At 45.2% G+C, this 7,950-nt stretch overlaps 1 protein-coding gene across 4 annotated transcripts in view; it reads left to right on the top strand.

Annotated features, from left to right (window-relative positions):
* The first annotated feature begins 3,546 nt into the window (after positions 1 to 3,546).
* Positions 3,547 to 7,950, top strand: part of CCP110 (centriolar coiled-coil protein 110) — a 32,832-nt gene continuing 28,428 nt past the window's right edge. For all 4 annotated transcript variants that reach the window (XM_084818590.1, XM_084818588.1, XM_084818592.1 and 1 more), the window contains exon 1: positions 3,547 to 3,845. The gene's annotated coding sequence lies outside the window, so the exon portion shown is untranslated. The remainder of the gene's footprint in view (positions 3,846 to 7,950) is intronic.

Below are 7,950 nucleotides of genomic sequence, written 5' to 3'. Positions count from 1 at the left end.
GGGTAGGGCGCGGCTACCGGGCCTGGACCACCCCGTAAGTGGACGGCAACCTGCTGCTACCCAACCAATCAGAAGCCAAACTGCAGTTTCTTTGCGTCCACGTCCAGCTGGACGGTTCCTCATCCTCTCGCCGCCATCCCGCCTTATAGGATACCTTCCAGGGGAGGTTGGTGGCTCCGATTTCGGTGGGGCTGTGCAACTATTCTGGATTCCAGTCAGAACCAGCCGGAACTCTAAAGGAGCTACCCAAAGTCCTGAACCCTATCCCCAAAATAGGTTCAGCACCTTGGATAGCTCTTTCAGAGTTCTGGCTGGTTCTGACTGGAATCCAGAATGGATTCACAGCCCCACCGAAATCAGAGACAGCAGCCTCCGCTGATAACTTCTTGCGAGGCAATTTGCCAAATTCTGAAGGGATCGTAAAAAAACCCACCCCTCATAACAATTTTTAAAAGCAATGCAATCAAGGCATAACAAAAGAACATAAAACAGCACCGCTTAAAAGATCTTCAAAGTCATGGCAGCACATCCAGATTAAAACGAATCATAAAACGATAAAAATGTAGACTCTGGACCTTAAGAATGGTTGTGGGAATGAGTCCTTACTCACTGCCACGTGTGTGTTAGGATGGCCATTAGGCATTGCCAAAAAAGGACACACACCTGCATAAAATTTACATATGCTAATTTATATGTATGCATATTTAGAAATAGTGTTGTTTATTCGGTCAGTCGCTTCTGACTCTCCGTGACTTCATGGACCAGCCCACGACAGAGCTTCCTGTCAGCCGTCGCCACCCCCAGCTCCCCCAAGGTTGAGTCCGTCACCTCCAGAATATCATCCATCCATCTTGCCCTTGGTCGGCCCCTCTTCCTTTTGCCTTCCACTTTCCCTAGCATCAGCATCTTCTCCAGGGTCTCCTGTCTTCTCATTATGTGGCCAAAGTACTTAAGTTTTGCCTTTAATATCATTCCCTCAAGTGAGCAGTGACTGTAGTTTAAAGAGAAATATAATGCATTCACTATAGTGGAAAGCTGTAACCAGGTGCCTGCTCAGTCTGTTCTACAGGTGCAAAGTGTTGCTGGGCTACTTCGAGGCCCCTGCCTCCTCTCCTTCCTTAGGGGTCTTTATGTTTAAACTGGCCTTGGACTGGACAGCCCTTCAAACAGAGGACAATCCTCTGTAAAGTAGGACATATGGCCATCCTGGTGTGTGCATGTGTATACATACACACACACACACACATCCATGGGTAAGAAAGCCATACAGACAGTTGTATACATTCGAAGAGTCCTGTTGGATCAGACCAAAGACATATCTAATCCAGCATCCAGTTTCCCCACAGTGGCCTACAAGATGTCTCCAGGAAGCCCACAAGCAGAATGTAAAAGGGCAATAGCACCCTCCTGCTTTTGTTCCCCATCAACTGATATTGAAAGGCATTATACTGCCTCTGATCTTGGAGATAACATATAGCCATCAGGACTAGGAGCCATTGATAGCTTTATCCTCCAGTCCATGAATTTGACTAATCCCCTTTTAAAGCTAATGAAGTTGGTGGCTGCCACCACATCTTGTGGCAGTAAGTTCCACAGTTTAACTGTGCAAATTTCTATTACATTTCTTTGAGTATTGAGGTTTTCCTGCTTCACAGCTCTCTCATGGGTTATATTGAAATCCCAGATGTACAGAAGTTTGTCAGCATTTCCAAGGTACATGCTTACTGGGTTAACCAAGTTAATGTGGAAGGGCTTTGCCAGAACAGTAAGTACCCTGATTTTCAAACCTTCTTATTACTCTTATATAGCCTGGTGTTCTTCAGACACCAGATATACAGCCTTCAGTTTTTCATGATTTCATGTGAGTTTTATTGCTGCTGAATTTTGTTTTATTGCTGTTGACTTATGATTTTGATCACTATGTTATAGTGTTTTATTTGCTTGTACATGTTTTACTGTTGTTTTTAGATTCTTGTGAACCACATTCAACATACAAATGGAATAATAAACTATGAATATATTCAAGAAATAAAGTTAAGTACCAATAAAAAGAGCTTCATTTCTCCCCACCTACCCTTTTAATGAAAACAAAGAAAACCAGGCCTTTCAGACATGTTTCTAAGATATCCCTTCAAGGTTTATGAACATTTTCACTCTGTTGTAGGTGCCTTTTCCACAGACCTTGACTTAATGTCAACTTTTAGGGGATTCTTTTGTATTTAGATTGAGGGGGGAGACTCCTAGTTCCTATAGAGTGGTCATTTCCTACGTACAAAATACATACTCGCTTTCTTGATGTAATAAAGTCTGTCTAAAGAGTTCAGCCATGCAACATATATTATGCAGATATACTGAGATGCAACCCTTACAGTTACTTGGGAATAGTATGTCCTATTGAACACTGTGCGGCTGTATCTGAGCATACATGTGTAGAATATGTGCACAGAGGAAATTTTAGAAAGATGATGGGTAAAATCCCCTGAACATAGTGGGATGGTAGTGTAGGCATACGTAAGTTTGCGTTGCAAGCTGCAATCGTATGCATCATGCACGTGGAGGTAAACACCATTAAATTCAGTGGGTTCTTCCTTTGTTCTGAGTAAACACTCATAAGTTTGGCTGTCGGACTTACAGCCACTGTGGACTATGGGGGCTTCCAGATGGGGCTTTTATCATGCAATCGCCTTGCTTCATTCATAGAATTTTCAGGAAGTCCAGGTGTTGTTGTCTTTCACTCATAATCCTCCCATGTTTTCCTAAAACTTCTTCTGTCTTTCCCCCACGAGATGGAGGGCTACCAAAGCACTGTGCAGATATTCTGTCTTTTCCTCCTGAATGGATTTTCTGTGGGGGCAGAGGGAAGGTGTCACCAGGGCTGCTTCCAGATGAGGCTTTTTATTGCCCTGATTGGTTCATAGAATGTTATGGGGCCAGGGGTGGGGGTTGTTCCTTAAATCCTGTACAAGAAAAAAAGGTGGAATAGCTGCATCTGACTTGGCTCTGTAAACACCCCTGGACCCTCTGAAACATTTTGTGAATACGGCAGTGCAGTTCCACAATAAAAGCCTTGTCTGGATGCACCAGAAAATTCATTGAGGAGGAAAAGATGGAAGAGCCACAGGTCTTTTGACTGGGAGTGCTGGGAGCCCTCCATCTGCAAGTACTCTAGAACTTCCAACATGCAACGATGTATGTAAGTCCCAATTTTTAAAAAAAACAACAACAACAGAGTCTTGTAGCACGTTAAAGACTAACAACTGTCTTTAATAAGCAAATAAATTCATTAGTCTTTAAGGTGCCACAAGACTCTCTGTTGTTTTTGCTGCAGCGCGGCTACCCTTCTGAACACTGATTACGATGGAGCTGTAGAACGAAGTCTAAAAAAGCCCTCACACTTAAGAGAGCTGTAAACTACGATTCCCAACATGCAACGCGCCCAGAAGCCCGTGGCCCTTTGCATTCTGGGGTTTGTAGTGTTTCGGGTTGGTAACCTAGAGACGCCGGTGGCGGCGGCGACTGCAACGGTTTTCTTTTCCTTCTTCCGGAAGCGCGGCGAGGGCAGCTGGGAGGCGGGGCTGTCTCGGGGCGAGGGCCGGGCTGGCGTTGCCAGGCGCTGGGCCGCGTTGCAGCGGGCAGGAGCGCGCTCCGCACCGGTGAAGGCGCAGGAGCTCGAGGTCCGGGCGAACGGGGAGACTCCTAAGAGAAAGGCCTTCCGGGGCTGGGCGGCGCCGGGGGGGCCTCTTCCTCCTCACGAGGCAGCAGGGTTGCCAACTGACCGGGAATAAACCCACCTTGGCCCGCTCCTGTGCAGCAGGGACAGGGGTTTGGTCCGCAGAACCCGGCAGGTGAATGAATGCTCCGCGTCTCTCTCTCTTTGTTACGCATCTTTTTAAATGTCTTTGTTTTCATCCTCTGTATTTCAAGGTGCGCGCGCCTGTGTGTGTTAAAAATAAACGCGTAAGCACGGCTGCCAGCATTTTATCAGTTAAGTCTGAATAATAATACTGTACTGTGTGTGTGTAAGTCGCCTCGAGACCACTTTTTTTGTGGTGGGAAGTGGTGCATAGATTTAATCATCGTTGCCATCATCATACTAAAATATATGTTAGTTCCACGCTTAGAGGCGGCCTATAATTTTAGATAGATTTAGATTGATAGGTAAGTTTAATAATAATAAGAGAGAGAGAGAGAGAGATTTAGCCCAACTTCATGATGATGTTGATGATTTATTTCATTTCTTAGGGTGCAATCCTGTGCAAGTTTAGACAGAAAAAAAGTTCTACAGCTCCCAGCTTTCCTGAGACGGCATAGCTGGCTTGGGCGTGCTGGGAACTGTAGGACTTTTTTTCTGTCTAAATATGCATAGGATTGTGCCTTTAGATGCTTTTCTCAAAGAAAGACCCAAGGCAACTTATAATAGAATTAAAACGCATACATTTTAAAACAGCTGCAGCAATTATTCATTGAAAGGCAGCCACCCCATAAAATACAGCAGTCTTCTGCTTGGAGCTGTAGGTCAGACCTCTGCTGTTAAATGCACAGCTACAGGAGCTTGTTCAAGATTTGGCAACATGAGGAGGGAGAGGGATGGCTTTTCTGGTTGGTGAGCTCTTTATTTAATTGGGGCTGAGGAGATGGCAAGAGTCTTGAGTTTGCAACAAGAAAGGTGCCAAGAAGTTAGGTGCAAACCTTTTGGATTTGCACTGCTGTTTGTTGCTAGTATAATTGCTGATTTTTCATTTTTATTATTGATTTGTTGTTTAAACTTTGATGATGATGATTTAAAATGCTTGTCTTAGGAAGCAATCCTCTGGCTCCTAGTCAGCGGCTAGACAGCCATAGGATATGTCGGTTCCTGAACCGAGCTTTCCCTCCTCCTGCCCTGCCTCACAAGCAGCACGGAACGGCCCCGCGCTCCATACTTGGAAGAGGAGCACAAGAGTGGCGAAAACGGGACATTCCAGGGTGGGAAGGCAGAAATGCCAGTACGACACATCCTATGTGTTGTCCGGCAGTTGCTTCCCCTGCTCCTCCTTCCCGTGGCTAGACAGCCAAAATCAGCTGTCTAGCCGCAAATGCAGGGTGGCTGAAGCGCAGAGGGGGTGATCCCCTCTGTGCTTCTCCTGCCCTGCATTGGATAGGCAGTCGCCTCCAAGTTCCGAGGCGGCCGCCTATCCCCATAGGGTTGCGCCCTTGTTGTATTTTCCTGGTGTTTCTGCAAGCTGCTTTCTTGTTGTTGTTTTTAATAGAAAAGCGGGATGTAAATATTAAGTAATAGTGATAATTTTTTCCTTAATTCAGTGGATCTGAATCTGTGAGTTGCATCTTTTGTGTGAGTACATGCGTATAACACCTGGAAGGGGGCTGAAAAGTTCCAGGGCAGGGTCGGATTCTAATCCAGGTGGAGCCTTCCTCCCCCCTCACTGGCCAAGATACAGATGGGTCACTAGAGCAGCCCCCACTGAAAAATAGTGCAACACTCTACATGTCTACTTGGAAGTAAGGGCCACTGAATTGAGTGGGGTTTACTCTCAGGTAAGTGCACATAGGATGCAGCCTGACAGTGGATTTGTGTATGTGTGTAGGTTGTGGCTCTACTTGCCCACTCATCCCAAACTGATTTGCTTCTTTGTTCTAATGGTGTTAATCTGTGTGTAGTTTTTAGGAGGGGTCAGAGATGCCTTGCTCTTTCCCCATTTCTAATGCCAGGGTTGGCTTACTGCCCTAGTCCATAGATCCTGGCATGCTCGCGAAGAACTCTTTATTCCCTTCTGGGGAACAGATGGTGCTGGTTTAGGAGGGCCTGGAACACAGAGTACGTTTATAGAGGGTGTGTGTGAAGTTCAAAAAGTCAGAGAAACTGCCTTAATTCTGAGGGATGGAGTGCTGTTACTCATTGGTGAGGGAATGGCACTCTGCACATGCACAGGATAAGCTTCATATGTTGAAAGCCTTGGTTGGGAAGACCAGAGATAGGCAACCTATTGCCCTCCAGATGTTTTGGATTGCAACTCCCATCAGCACCAGCCAGCATAGTCAGTGGTCAGAGATCATGGGTGCTGTAGTTTGAGATATCTGGAGGCACCAGATTGCCGATGCCTGTTACAGAATGATGTGGGTTAATATGTAATGTGGCTACTGTTTGTATTGCAGATGTGAGCTAGCGGGTAGAGGATCCTACTTTTGGGCTTCAACTGTTGCTAGCAAAAACTTTTGGCCCTTTCCTGCCCTGCAATTTGTAGTGGGGATATATTTTTTCCTTGAAAGATTGCTATGTGATCTGGGATGAGGGTTGGACTGAAAACATGAATTGGTAAACCAATTAATGATTTGCAGACTAACACATGGGTTCGTAATTGGGACTATAGAATCACAGTTGAAGAGACCTCAGAGGTTATGTAGTCCAACCCGCTGCCTATGCTACAGCATCCCTGATTTGTGGCTACTGTTTGAAAACTACTAAAGGAAAGTTCACCTCTTCTGAGGCAGATTGTGCCACGGCTGAACAGCTTGTTGAACAGGAATGTCTTCCTAACATTCTGTCAAAATTCTGTCCCCTTCCTTGTAACCGGAATCTGTTGGTTCTGGTCCTATACTCTGGAGCAGCAGAAAACAGATTAGTTCTATCATCTATGTGACAGCCCCTCAAATATTTGAAGATGGCTATCCTATGACCTCTGTACTGACAAAGGATGTCAGTACAGGGAGGGGCCATAGCTCAGTGTGATAGAGCATGTGCTTGGTTTGCAGGAGGTCCCAGGTTCAATCCCCGGCTTCTCCAGGTAGGGCAAGGAAAAGAATCCTGCCTGAAACCCTTGAGAACTGCTGCTAGTCAGTGTCAACAATACTGGAATAGATGGACCAATGGGCTGACTCAGTATAGGGCAGCTTCCTGTGTTCCTAAAGGATGTCAGTGTTGAGCACAGATGCGGTTGCTGTTAAGATCCTGTATGTCTCTTGATCTAAAATGTATTTTCTTTTCTAGTAAATAATAGAACCAGCTGCCTAGTGGGAAGGATTCTGAGAAGTTTTAATATTATCTTATTGTGCTTTTCTTATTGTGTTGTGTGTGTGTGTTTTCTAAGCCATTTTAGAAGGATTTGTCTCTTTCAAGGCAGGATATAAATGAATGAGTTGTGTTTTAATTAGAATAAATAGTTGTCTTCAGTAAATAGTGTGTTTCCAGATCTTGCTGTTTTTAAGATGTTGTAATAACTGAATGGTTAATTGACCATTTGGTTGCAACCAATACAGTTGGTGACCTTAAAAAAAAAAAAATCAGTGAGTTGACAGATCTTGTTTAATCAGTCCTTTCTTAAGAGACCGTGGATACGTCTTGAATACTTGGTATGGGAGTTAACCCAAGACAAAGGAGGGCAGAAGGTAGATATGTATTGCTGGTAGATCTCAGGTGAGTTGCAGTGGATGAGCAAGAATTTCTGACTCCCAGTTGGTTAACAGTAGCAACAACAAAATAACTCGTCTCTTCCACCCTCCTCCAGAGTTATATTACTGGAATGAAGAAAGCTTGGGGTAACGAAAAGTGGATTTTTGTGTGGAAGTACTGTAAGCTCCCCTCAGTTGCGGTATTCAAAACAAATTCCTGGGCTCAGAATTCTTTAATTCTAAGTGTGTGTGTTCTGCACTAGGGTAGATCTCAGGGTTCTGGTTTAAAAAAAGAAGAAGATCCTATAAGCCTGAAGTCTGCCCACTACTGAGCTAGGGCACCTGCATCAAAATACTATCCTAGGGCACAATCCTATGGGGATAGTTGGCCACCTCCGAACTTGGAGACGACCAACTATGCAATGCTGGGCGGGTGGAAGGGATCTTCTCCTCCATGCTCTGGCCACCCTGCTTTTGTGGCTAGATGGCCAATTTCGGTTGTCTAGATGGGGCACTTTGGAGAGGGGAGGCCAGACTACACATAGGAAGCATTGTAATGGCGCT

This window comes from Heloderma suspectum, chromosome 12 (genome assembly GCF_057233095.1).
Source record: "Heloderma suspectum isolate Gila_16-S chromosome 12, 16-S_ref, whole genome shotgun sequence".
NCBI lineage: Eukaryota > Metazoa > Chordata > Lepidosauria > Squamata > Helodermatidae > Heloderma > Heloderma suspectum.
The sequence above is the reverse complement of the archived record's forward strand: the minus strand, read 5'-3'. Positions and strand labels throughout refer to the sequence as shown.